The sequence below is a fragment of the Armigeres subalbatus genome, chromosome 1 (genome assembly GCF_024139115.2).
Source record: "Armigeres subalbatus isolate Guangzhou_Male chromosome 1, GZ_Asu_2, whole genome shotgun sequence".
Taxonomy (NCBI): Eukaryota; Metazoa; Arthropoda; class Insecta; order Diptera; family Culicidae; genus Armigeres; species Armigeres subalbatus.
The window spans coordinates 102,465,329-102,478,461 of record NC_085139.1 but is presented as its reverse complement, the minus strand read 5'-3'; the positions used below and the strand labels follow the sequence as shown (position 1 = coordinate 102,478,461).

Here is a 13,133-nt window from a genome sequence, read left to right as displayed (position 1 = left end):
GAATGTCTTGAATAATTTGAGTATTATACCAGGACATATCTCTTAAAGTGCAAAGGGATTTCTTTAAACCTTAAGATATTTCTTGAAAGTAGCTTGGATTACAGAGTGTTACAGTGAAAACATTTATGAAGTTTTCTCAGCTATGCTATCGCCTACCATTATGAGAATGCAGAAGCTTGATGGACCGTGCTTCTGTGGTACCCGTCGTTTCGATCGAAAAAAGCGCGATCCTCCTCAGAATACAGAAGGCAATGGGCGTGCGTGGTTATTTTCTCGTCGAGAAACAAAGAAGATAAATAATTTAATGTTTGATAGATCATTATTCTGTAGTGCGCATGATTTGATCGAAAGAAGAACGATTCTTCTCATGACGCATAGGCCGTCGGCCGTGCATTGCGCTGAGTAGATTTCGGATCGTGCTATCGCTCATGAACCGAAACACAACAATTAAGTCCGAAATAATGATTTTTTGAACGCTTACCAAGATTATCTTCCAAACTAACCAATTATTCCTTTCCCGTGGCGCATACGGAGATGCAGAGGATTCATTGGTCTCTTGAAACTATGAGTGTTGAACTTATTTTCTTATTCTAATCCTAAACGAACTGTAAGAACGTAACCGGCATCGTTGGTGGTTTTGAATATATGAAACTCTAAAGCATGTACAGTGAGAATAGTTGATTCTCGGCCAATCATGATTCGACTATGAAGGAGAGTATATCTTTTTTAATAGAATCAAAATTTATACCCAAGTTATTCCTTTCAAATTCGTTTTTCTCCTGTTTGATAAATCTTTTTATTTGTCCTACCCACGTCTCGGAAGGTGACCGCGCCTCTGCATCGCACTGTCGGATGACGCAATTAAAGTCACCGGCTAGTATTGTGTAAGCCGTCTCGTGTCGAAGATAGTATGCGATGGTTTGGTTAAAGAAGCGCTCCCTTTCTGTTCTGTTGTTGGTGCCGCTGTGCGCGTAGCAACAGCACACGGTTGTGTTGCCGATCCTCATCGTGACAATGCGACCGTCCAAGCTTTTCTCGACGTGTGAGAAGGAGATGTATTGTTTTACGGCTATTGCTGTTCCTCTTCGCATGAAGTCGACGTTGCATACTACATTGAATCCCGGTATCGTGAGATTCTCATTTTCGACTTCTTGTAGGAAGACGATGTCGAGTTCGTGTGCTCGTATGAAGGTTCTGAGGGAATTCAGCTTTGTTTCGTTTGTGATTGTATTGATGTTGATAGTAGCTATATTGTAACTACTCGTATCCATTACTTTTATTGTTCGTCGTTGAGATTGAGTTCGTCGTTAGTGCGCATCTTCTTACCAGGAGGTCTGTTCCGGAGTCGTCTGCTGTTTGTGGATGTAGTAGAGCTGTCGGTGTCATTTTCGTCGGCATATCGTTGTTCGTTCGTTGCTGGATGCTGTTTGTGGCGCAGCGGAGGGAAGTCACTCTCGGCGTGAGTTGCCGGGACTGTCAGTGTTGAGAGCGGCGGTGGTGGCATCAAATCATTAGGACTTGTGCTGGATGTTTGAGGAGAAGGGGAGTTTGCATTTCTAGGGTTTGTTACCTGCTGGCCTGCGGTTGCTTTCGTTAGTGTGCGACGTGGCATATTGTTGGACGTTTTGTGTAAGGTGTCTCGACATCGTGGATTGTTTGACTACACTGACGTACGAGCTTTTGTCCGCGTGCAGTTTTTGTAGTAGCAAATTTTTATTTTGGATGCACGTGATTATGCACTAGCTCGTTACAGTGCCGACAGGTCTATAACTGTCCAACATAAGAAACGCAAGTGATTTCAGAGTCTCAAGTGACGATGGCAGGAATGTTCTTTTTGACCACCATACGAACCACTCGAACTCCGGTGGATATGGTCCCGAATTGGAATTTGGAATCCCAATACAGCTCGCGAATTGAGATTACGTCTCCATACTCCTTCATGAAGTCGACGATAGTGTCGTCTTGAACGTCTTCCGAGAGATCGTGTAATTTCACGTCGACGCCCCCGTCTTCCATCCACAATCGCAAGGGGTACATTTTCTTGTCCACTTCCATTTCGTGTTTGCCGTCGTGTTCGCTAACGACGCGTTCCGCCACCAAGAGGCTGCTGGCTTTAACGGAAGCACAGCTTAGAAATCTACTGCACTGCAAACGTATCACTTCATCGCGTTTCATACCGAGCACACTACCGACGAAATGGTGGAGTTCCTCGTATGACGGTTTCTTTGGGATTTTCGTATAGTCAATGCGGAATGTATTTTCGCGGCGTTGCATTTCAGCAACGGAAACGTGCCGCCACAACGACGTTCACGGATGCTTAGAACCGAGTGTATGATGTGCTAATCAACCGAATAAATGCAAGGAAACTAGAAAAAAGAGACTCCCGTAGTCGAGCGTAGCGAAATAAACCGTGCGCTTGGCTCGGAAGCTGAGCGATAACTGTCCTTAACCATATTCAATTTTTAACAAATTGCCTACCTGTTCATAAAGATTGCTATTAATTACGTTTCCCGCAACTGCGCAGCGTGCTGTTTTTTCTCGCATTGTTACTCGAGGTCGTTGGCTGCCAGTTAACTTATATTATTTCTACCTGTTAGTGTTGTTAAAAATATTAAATGTTAATGATTATTAATTATTTTATAAATTTTGTTTTCAGAACTTCGAATGTAAAAATCAGAAATTTAAACTGAAAAAACCTTTCGAACCAATCAATTTAATATTTGACTGAAATTTTTTATCTTTTTTAAATAGGGGGAATGACGGCTTTGGCAGGTTTTGTTCTATTATTGCCAGGGGTTTTTTTATGACTGATTTTGCTCAAATTTGGCCTAAACATTATATGCATATCAAAGAATATTGTGGCCAAATTTCAAAAAATTCGGTCGACAAAAACTCCCCTGCCAATAATAGAACAAAATCTGCTAAAGCCGTCTGTTCCCCTACCAAATTTCTCATAGTTTTTTTTTACTCTGGGCAGAGGGATTCCTGGATTCATTCTTGAAGGAATTGCCTGGAAGATGTCATGGAGGAGTTTCCAAATGAATTCTTGAAAGAATTTCTGGATGAAGTCATGGAGGAGCTCCAGGACTACAGGAGCTTCTTCTTCTTCTTATTGGCATTACATCCCCACACTGGGACAGAGCCGCCTCGCAGCTTAGTGTTCATTAAGCACTTCCACAGTTATTAACTGCGAGGTTTCTAAGCCAGGTTACCATTTTTGCATTCGTATATCATGAGGCTAGCACGATGATACTTTTATGCCCAGGGAAGTCGAGACAATTTCCAATCCGAAAATTTCCTAGACCGGCACCGGGAATCGAACCCAGCCACCCTCAGCATGGTCTTGCTTTGTAGCCGCGCGTCTTACCGCATGGCTAAGGAGGGCCCTTAGCCCGACTACAGGAGCACTTTCTGGAAAATTTTCTTCTTCAATAGCTCTACATTTCAGCTGGAACTTGGCCTGCTTTTCAAATTTTTCTCTTAGCATTTTCTTAGTTATTTTTTTTTCTATTCCCGTCAGTCCAAAGGAATACCAGGAGGATTTCGCAGAAAAATATCTGGAGAAATTCCTAGATAAGTTCCTGAATGAGTTCCCGATAAAATACCTGAAAGAATTGCTTGGACGCATAGTTGGAATTTCTGGAGAAATTCCTGAAGTTGGTCGAATTTCTGGAGAAGGATGTTCTGGAGGAATTGCAAAAATAATTTCAGAATGAAATCTAGGAGCAATTCGCTATTGAATTGCAGAAGGAATTCTCGGGAAAATTCCTGGAAGAAACCCCGGAGGAATTCCCGAAGGAATAACTTATGGATTTCCAAGAGAAATTATGGAGCGAAATCGGAGGATTTCCATCATAAATGTCTGCTGAAACTTCTAGAGGAATTATCGGAGGAAATTCCGTATGAATTCCTGAAGGAATTCTCGAATGCATTCCTGGAGGAAATACCAGAGATTTTTCTGGAAGAATAACGGAAGAAATTTCTAGAATAAAAGAAATCTCAAGGAATTCCGTCATAAACTTCCTGGATCAAATTCAGTCAGGTTTTCTGAATAAAAAATTGAATAATTTGTGAGAAGGTTTTTCGAACGGCACTTCAGAAGAATTTGTGGAGACTTTCCGGAGGAATTTCATAAGTTCCCGGATGATCTTCTAGAAGGGTTTCGGGTAAAAACATCTTATTTTATAGGAGGTAGTGTAAAGTGAAATATCACATCAAGTAGATGAAATCCTCAAGGAGAAAACGAGGACAGAAAACGACTCTCTACTTCTCAATATCTCTTCCTAAGTCGAATGGTTTCTTCAGTCCCTTTAATCTACGATGTAGATTCTGCATACATTTGGGCTCACATCTCGATAACCTCCCTATCTCGATATGTTCTTGGTCATATTTTGTTCAGGATTCACTCTCCTTATGTCGATATGTTCAATTTTCTTGGCTACTAGACCATCTTTGGACAATAACAAACACATCAACAATACGAAACGACATTTGTTTTGTTGTCGTTTTCATAGCAACGTGCTTTTTTTTAGATCTAGTACCAATTTCAATTTTATTTTTATTCTTCGATCTCTCCCTATCTCGATGATCCCTTCAATATCGAGATTTGGAAAGGCGACTGTATTTGAATTTCTTGGCGAACACCAACCACTAGATAAGATTTAAAATTAGGTTGGATTATAAATTATGTACGGATCAGACTGAAGACGAGATAAATATCACGTTTTGATTAATCTCAAATTACATTTAAAAAGCTATTAGACTACCCGAGCAGGGAAAGAGAAAACAAACTGAAAACTTATTTTGATATTTAGATTCTTTCATTTGCAATATTAAATTTTGGTGACCCTGTGGTCGAGTTAATACTGTTAATAGTAATCACATCAAAAATTGAGAACTGAATGTTGTATACAAATAAACAAAATTATAACACTTTTTGATATCACGGAAAACTAAAAAAAAAAAACTTGTTTTGATATCGGGATTTTTTTCTACGGTTTACATAATGAGTTTTCATTATGATTCGTGCAAAAACAAAAAAAAAGTAATATCAAAATACTGATATCTTATTTAGTTACTCGTTTAATCGAACACATATTATGCGATATCAAGATTTACATACTAAATTAGTTATCATTCAGTAGTTTTCTATAAGTCTTGATATCAGAAAAATATCTAACTCAGTTCCTATTTTGTTTTAATTTATTTGAGATGATATCAAAATAAAAAATATCACAATTAATTTAACTTTTGAATCATTATATTTCAGTATTATTCTGTCTTATTCGATAACTGATAATAGAAAATAATTTTATTTTGATTTGTTGATTATGATGTAATGAATAAGCCCCTTGTAGTTCGAAGCCACTTTGATGGCTGCAGAATGATCGTCATGCGTATCTCCTTCGTTCAAGTAGTCGATCTATAAATTATAAAAAAGAGACATTATTACCAACACCAACTTACCAAGGTGAAGTTATAAAATACCTTTAATGTAGTTCACCTTATCCTGCTCCAGAGGCACTCGTAAGGCGGGCTGATAAGAATCAATAGATGGTTCTGTATCTGGTAGTTCGCTTGGTTCTTCCGACGCGCTAGGAACTATGATTTTGCGAGGGCGGCCTTTCAAGTTGTGCGAACCCTCCTGGTCAAAGGTCGCCCGTTAAATCCCTCTGGCCAAAGGTTCATCATTATGAGTTTCACAAATAAATAATCCAAGGTCTTTGCTTCGGCAGACCATCCAACTAGCATTTCGTTGTTAGACTCTATTTATATTTGCAGTTATCCAAATAATATCAAAATATGATATTTGCTAGTGCACTTTGCCATTCTATAACAAAATATGTTATTATTATGATATTAAAACACAATTTTTTATCATTTTGATAATATTTTGATAGCGGACTATGCTCGGGTAAGCTATTTTTTCCGGTCTCTGCCAAAAAATCCGATGTAAATATTAGCATGGCTTTCTAATAATCAAAAGAAAAAATAGACAAAAAGAGTCTCCCTTTTAGACATTCGACGTATCCAAAAATCATGCGAGAATTGGTCCATTTGCACCACAATTATCAATATTCGGCATTAAATAAATCACAAAAAACTTAAGCACTGGAAGAGACTTTTGATTACAGCGATTTTTGAAGTTTCTTTTAAAATATCAAAACGTTTTCTTTTCGGATCTTTCAAGAACTCCTTTTAAAAATGCACCTTTTAATCAATCTCAACCTCATATATACCCAGGTTTTTTTTACATGGTTTGGTTTTAGTCGTTTAAGAACTTCAGCGTATATGAAACAATGAGTTAACCCCACGAAAAAATTCACCAAAAATCAAAGAAAATTCAGGTGGTATTTAAAAAGCTGTGAAAGTTTGGGTTAACCGAGAAATTAATGAATTCCAACCGTGTAAAAAAAAACCTGGGTGTAATGAAGAGGAAGGTATTCTGCTGAATGAACATACCGTATTGTCTGACACCTCTAACAGACTCATGTTTCTAACACTCGTTACATGGAGATTTATCTAAAACATTTCGTTATTATTGCATAAATAAACGAATTTTCTCTACAGGCGTAAAGATCAAGCACATCATAATTGTCAACTTTGAAATTTGGCATTCTAGTGCATTTTAAGCTAGTGTTTGGAATTTGAATCAAGGTGTTAAGCATTTGAGATAACTTTTACTAAGGTACACCGGGGCAAGTTGAAACGGTTTTTTCAAAGTTGAAATTTGAAGTGCTGTAAAAAAATCATCCTTTGATATATTTTGATTCCGTTTGCGGTGTTTGCTAGTTCGGGCCAAAGATTATACATAAAAAATAAGCAACCCTAACTAACATTTTTATAAATATTTTGTATATTTGAATTATTTTTTTATATACATTGTTTTAACTTGCCCTACGTATCGGGGCAAGTTGAAACACTGCGTTATATACAGACATAAGCTAATTTTGCCGTAATAATAACAAAATGTATGTACTCAGTGAGACTCAAGAAGTACGAGGTTGTAAAGGTGACTATAATACTGCCAGGATTCGCATAAGAGTCCCATGTAAGTTTTTGACGATTTTGATTTTCTTTCAGTAATTAGCTTAAAATTGACTCCTTTTCAAGAAAAACTGATAAAATAGTAGGCTTTTGTTCTAGAAATTTGAAAACAAATCCCACTTTTGTTGTCTCATCTTGATATTTACTCTCATAAAAATCAGATTCCAGATTACACAACAAATAAACTTAAGCGTGGTCCATTTGATTGTATTGTGGAACAATTAACACGGATAAATACGGATAAAGAATATTATGTAATTTTTTTGGAAAGATACCAATTTTTTTTCAATTTGTTAGATTTTTTTTGTATTTCTCCATGTAAAACAAGATTGATAAATTCAACGGCAAATTACTCAAGTGGCAAAAATTACATGGGACTCTTAAGAGCCCCGCACATAGGATACGTTTGCGTTGCGTTTGACACATTTCCCATGGGAAAACTGTCAAACGCAACGCAAACGTATCCTATGTGTGGGGCTCTTTATGCGAATAAGGGCAGTGTACAAAAAGGTCACAAGCGTATTTGCAAAGGCCAAGATCTGGAGAACGCACTACGCTGAAAATTTATTAATTTGATTTTCTCCTACTGGTGACCACTCGGATTACTATTCAGGATGCTTCATTATTTTGTTCACTTGTATTGCGCAGTTGATTAATTCGGCTGTGGCTTCTTCATAAATGCACATTAATTAACCAGCCATCACATCTCTCATAAACTCTTTGATTAGAGAAATAGGCAGCTGGGGAAGTGAAAGGTGGAGTTAATGAAATGTTCACATACTCTATATTTTATTTTTCTGAGAGTCAATGCTCAGTAGATTAAGAATCTCAAAACTGCAGTTTAAACATGATCCCTATTTCATTCTAGTGGAGATTGTAGGATGGTTGCATTCATGACAGAATGGGCGGAAATTGATTAAATTTATGTTCGGAAGTTTGCATGTTTTCATAAAGTTACGTTTTTCGAATGTATGTATTTACGGACCGTGTTGAATTCTGAAAAAAAAATTACTTTTAATTGCGAGGGTGACGTTTTGAATCGTTGTTTCAACTTGCCCCGCACCACGCATTTCTAATTGCCCCGATGAGTTAAACATGCGGAGCAATATCAAACAACCAAAATACAAAAATTCAAACGGGTCTTTCATTGATTTTTCATAACCATTATGCTTATTCAACATTGAATGATTAACTACCGTGAAAATTTGATGAAAAAACTCTTCCAAACATCGTTTTGAGACCTGTTTCATTGGCACGTCTAATAGTTGGTTTGGATTTTGCAAAGGGCGAAAAATAAACAATGGCAGGGATTGCTTTTGAAAGCTGCAATCTTTCTTTCCTTACCTTAGGTTTATTCAGTGAGTTATCAAACTGATGTAAACTGATGTGCATGCGATGGAAAATCAAGCGGGAAATTATATCTCGTTTTATTGTCTCAGTCGATTATTTGGCATATTCAAGGTCATCTTTTCCAAAGAACTCATATTTTTTTAAGCTTACTGCTTTTAAAATCGAAAACAAAAACCGAAAAAGTGCTGCACGTGTGAACCGGCCTGAAAAATTGTTCGTTCAAAATCGGGCAATCTTAAAAAACAGCACTTTATCGATTTTTGTTTTAAATTTTAAAAATACTTAGAGGGGTCATAAAATATGGGTTCTTTGGAAAAGTTGACCTTTAATAAGCCAAAGAATCGATTGAACGAATAAAAATGTTTAACAGGAAAGTTCAATTGAAAAGTTCAATTGAACAATATAAATCGTTTTGCCATCTTCAAAGGAACTTCTGGAGAATTCCCGAAGCAATACCTATAGGTATACCTATAGAGAAATCTAAGAATTTATTCGGGAAATCAATTGGACTTTGCTTTGTTTTTTTTTAGAATTCCCTCAAAAATTCGTCAGGAAAGTACTAAAAAAAATATTAAATTACTAAGAGTTTTTCAAAGGATGTACCTTTCCAAACAAACTCGGGATCATTTTTCGAAGGAATTTCCAGAGGATTTTCCAAAGGAATCACTGAAGGAGTAAACCCTATTTACAAACTGTTTGCACAATTTTCTTAACTATTCCTGGCGGAATTTCCAAGGTGAGTCCCTGGAAGATCTCCTGGAGGAACTTCGAGGAATTCGTCTACCTCGGATCCTTGCTAACGGCTGACAACAATGTTAGCCGTGAAATACGAAGGCGCATCACCTGTGGAAGTCGGGCCTACTACGGGCTCCAGAAGAAACTGCGGTCAAAAAAGATTCGCCACCGCACCAAATGTGTCATGTACAAGACGCTAATAAGACCGGTTGTCCTCTACGGACATGAAACATGGACAATGCTCGAGGAGGACTTGCTAGCACTCGGAGTATTCGGGAGACGGATGCTTAGGACCATCTTTGGCGGTGTGCAAGAAGACGGTGTGTGGCGGCGAAGAATGAACCACGAGCCCGCCCAGCTCTACGGCGAACCCAGTATCCAGAAGGTAGCTAAAGCCGGAAGGGTAAGATGGGCAGGACATGTTGCAAGAATGCCGGACAGCAACCCTGCAAAGATGGTGTTCGCTTCCGATCCGGCAGGTACGAGACGGCGTGGAGCGCAGCGAGCAAGATGGACAGACCAGGTGCAAAACGACTTGGCGAGCGTGGGGCGTATTCGAGGAATACGAACCGTATATTGTGGCGTCAAATTGTTGATTCAGTGTTATCTGTTTATATGTAGACTAAATAAATAAATGAATGAATTAATGTAAGAAGTTCTAAATTAATTCCCGGACAAATTATTAAACCAATTTCTGGAAAGTTTTTTTAATAAAAATTACAGAATTAAAATCCATAGGAATTTCTAAATGAATTCCTAAATAATTTTCCGAAGAAATTCCTCAAGTAATTCTCAAAGGTATTTCAAAAGCATACCTGAAGAAATTTCCAAAGTATTTATGAAGATATTTCCGAGATATTTCGAAGGAATTTCTGAATGAAATCATGGAGGGAGTTCTCAAGGCATTTCTGAGAAAATTTCCGAAACAATTATTAGGATACCCTATTTGAAGGAATTTCTGAATTCATTTCTGGAGAATTTTTCAAAGTAATTCCTAGATTAGTTTTTAAAGGACTGCCTTGAGGAATTTTCAAATGAATACCTGGAGGAACTTCCGATAGAACAACTGAAAAAAAAATTATTGCATGGCTGAAGCAATTTACAGATGCAGGTACTTGCTAAGGAAATCCTGGAGGTATTTAAAAAAATCATCTTTAGTAATTTACGAGAAACAATTTGAGACTTCCAATAGTTTCTTTTGAAAGAGGTTTTTAGAAATGTTCACTTGTTTGAATTGATTATTTTGCTCCAAAAATCTATATTTTGGCACGTTTGTTTTTACCTGAAAATTAATGTAAAGCACCTGTAAAAACCTGGGAAATCATGGAATTTGGTTTATGTAGATGAGAAGACACCCTGATTTAGTTTTACCAACGCTGCTTCATAGTCTTCCATCAATGCTTTTCCAAAAAAATCCGTTTCGTCTGCAACTTATACAGTAAATTATTTTAGATTTTAATACAGGAACTCCACCAAATATTCCACTAGAAATTCATCCAAAACTATGCAGAAGGTCTCTTTATCATCATGTATCTCAACAGAAATTAGTTTTAAAGCTCTGTTCCTTGAATTACTTCAAATTATCATAAATGAAGAGGTAAACATCAAAGCGGCATAAGAGATAAAAACTAAGTTTTAAGAAAATTTGTAAAAAAAAAGTGTGTCAATATTTTATTTTCAATTTCAAATTGCATGAAAGTTCAAAATTTCACCAATTTTCTCTTAAATTCATTCGTTTCAAGTGTATAAGTCGTTCAGATTTTTTTTTCGAAAAGTAACTAAAATAATGAAAAAATGCAATGTAACATTGACAATAGTATAGTAAGACTCTATTTTCATCAGCATGGTCACTGAAGTCATTATTTGTATATATATTATTATTGATCGGTAGATGAGCCGATAATCAGTTATGTCGTTATAAAAAGAAATTCTGGCTCCAGAGAGGATCGAACTCACGACCTTCGCGTTATTAGCACGACGCTCTAACCAGCTGAGCTATGGAGCCGCTTGTTTATCGGAACGACAACTTTCAGTCAACAATCTTTGGCTCTGTATATCCCGTAATTGATAATCATTGCAAATCTCAGCTCGTTAAAACGTCTCAGATTAAAACTAGTAAATCAACATCAGAAATGTTTACCCATCTGCATTGCTTCGCGAGTTGCTTTCTGATATGAAACTTAACGAAAATCGCACCCGACAAACACGACCAACAGCAACAGATCTAGGTAAACCGGTCAAGGTGACCGAGTCGGTTTGGTACCTTCCAAACGAATGGAATCCCCCTCATTATCCGCAACATCTTCAACGAATAATCACGAGGGCACGACCTTTTTGACATCCCATTACCGCAGCCATGCATGCGATGCTTCGCCGAGTTCAATAACAACGCCATCACCATTCGCTCAGTCACTATTTTACTGCGCATGCTTTGCCGCCTAATTCGCTCTACGGGTAGCTGTCGGCGCGCTGTCTTTCGATTTATTAGACTCGGTGCGATATGTATGTGCCGCTTCCCATACGGAAGATGAGTCACACGAGAAAAAAAATCCAATATGAAATGCGACTAACGAATAAACGGATGGTTTTAATTTAGAAACACAGGAGAAGCGCGGAAAAGTGCTAGTCGGACCATTTAGCTCACACATGTCAGGATGGCCGAGCGGTCTAAGGCGCCAGACTCAAGAGTTAGATCTTGCTGAGATTCGGCAGTAGTGGGTTCAAATCCGCTTCCACCGGAAAACACTCAGTTCTCTAGATAATCCCGAGCGTTCTGGTCCTCTCTGAGGGCGTGGGTTCGAATCCCACTTCTGACAAGAATTTTTTACTTCGTTCACTTTGGAAAAATTGTTTAAATGTGTGAATATTCTACGAAACTTTGAACCAGTGGAGGAGGAGACAAAAAAAAATAACCCGCCCGAATAGGGACTTGAACCCTAGACCGTTGGATTAAAAGTCCAACGCTCTACCGACTGAGCTACCCGGGCTTCATGAAGATGGGTGAGCTTAGAACGCTACCGCCTCTGCCGATTATTTCCCGCTATGATTCTACGGTTGTCGAGTATTCTACCTCTTCCACCATCGTCATCGCACTACTACCGAAACGTAGAATACGCTGAGAACATGAGTGGACGTGACGTACGCGCACTCTTCGTTCGCTTGTATACAGCCCAAACATCTATCCGCCTGTCGTCCATACTCACCGATCGGGGCGTGTGAATTTGTGCTAAGAATAAACCGACAACAACAGCAAGAGCAACACACGGCTCTGATAGTTTTGCAGTGAGTCAACGGGGTTGGCAGTGTGGATGAACGGAAGCCCGCGCGGAACAAACGCTTGAATGAAGTTCACGGCAAAAGAACACAACGAATGATAAAACATAAACAAAACAGAGAACCTGTTTGATTCTTTCCTACAACCAAGTCAAGTGGTAAACGAGTGATGTCAATGTTACGTGATAGGTGATTGAATTATTTCTGTGGTTTGAGGCGTGCAGTGATTAATTTTGTTTACTATGCAAAAGTGCTGTCAACTACTGTCAAATTCTGTCAATTAGTAATAAGTATTCATTGTCAAATTAAACTGATTTTCAATTTTGTCAACATTTATTTTCCCTTCCTGGCCTACGGAAGCGCGGTCACAGCTGTTTGTTTTGTTGTTGCAAGCAGCAAAAACTGCCATAACACAAAGCTGTGTCCGTGGCCTTTGTGCGGGGCTGGTGGGTATCAAATTTAACTAATTAATTGCCCCGCACACCGGTTCTGTATAGGAAAGCGAACAAAATTGTTGGCCAACCGCAAAAAAGGGTCCCATTGCAACGCTTTCTGATGAAGTATGCAGCCGGTCATGCCAGCGGCTCTTTCGGCAGCGCTGATTGAAAACAAACATCATAAAATCACCTTCCCGCTGCATAGGACGAGAGTAATGGAGGAGAATACACTCCGAAACCGTGATCCATGCTGAAGCTGACGTTTGCCTATCGTGGACCAAATTTTAACCT

General features: G+C 38.4%; 1 long non-coding RNA gene and 3 other non-coding genes across 5 annotated transcripts in view; 2 read left to right on the top strand and 2 right to left on the bottom strand.

Moving 5' to 3' along the window:
• Nucleotides 1-13,133, top strand: part of LOC134203940 (uncharacterized) — a 272,474-nt gene that overhangs the window by 150,347 nt on the left and 108,994 nt on the right. The gene's annotated exons all lie outside the window — the stretch shown is intronic.
• On the bottom strand, nucleotides 11,064-11,137 carry Trnai-aau (transfer RNA isoleucine (anticodon AAU)). Its single transcript has one exon. It is a non-coding gene; the product is annotated as a tRNA-Ile (tRNA).
• Trnal-caa (transfer RNA leucine (anticodon CAA)) lies at nucleotides 11,781-11,948 on the top strand. Its single transcript has 2 exons — nucleotides 11,781-11,818; nucleotides 11,904-11,948. It is a non-coding gene; the product is annotated as a tRNA-Leu (tRNA).
• Nucleotides 12,047-12,119, bottom strand: Trnak-uuu (transfer RNA lysine (anticodon UUU)). The gene has a single exon. It is a non-coding gene; the product is annotated as a tRNA-Lys (tRNA).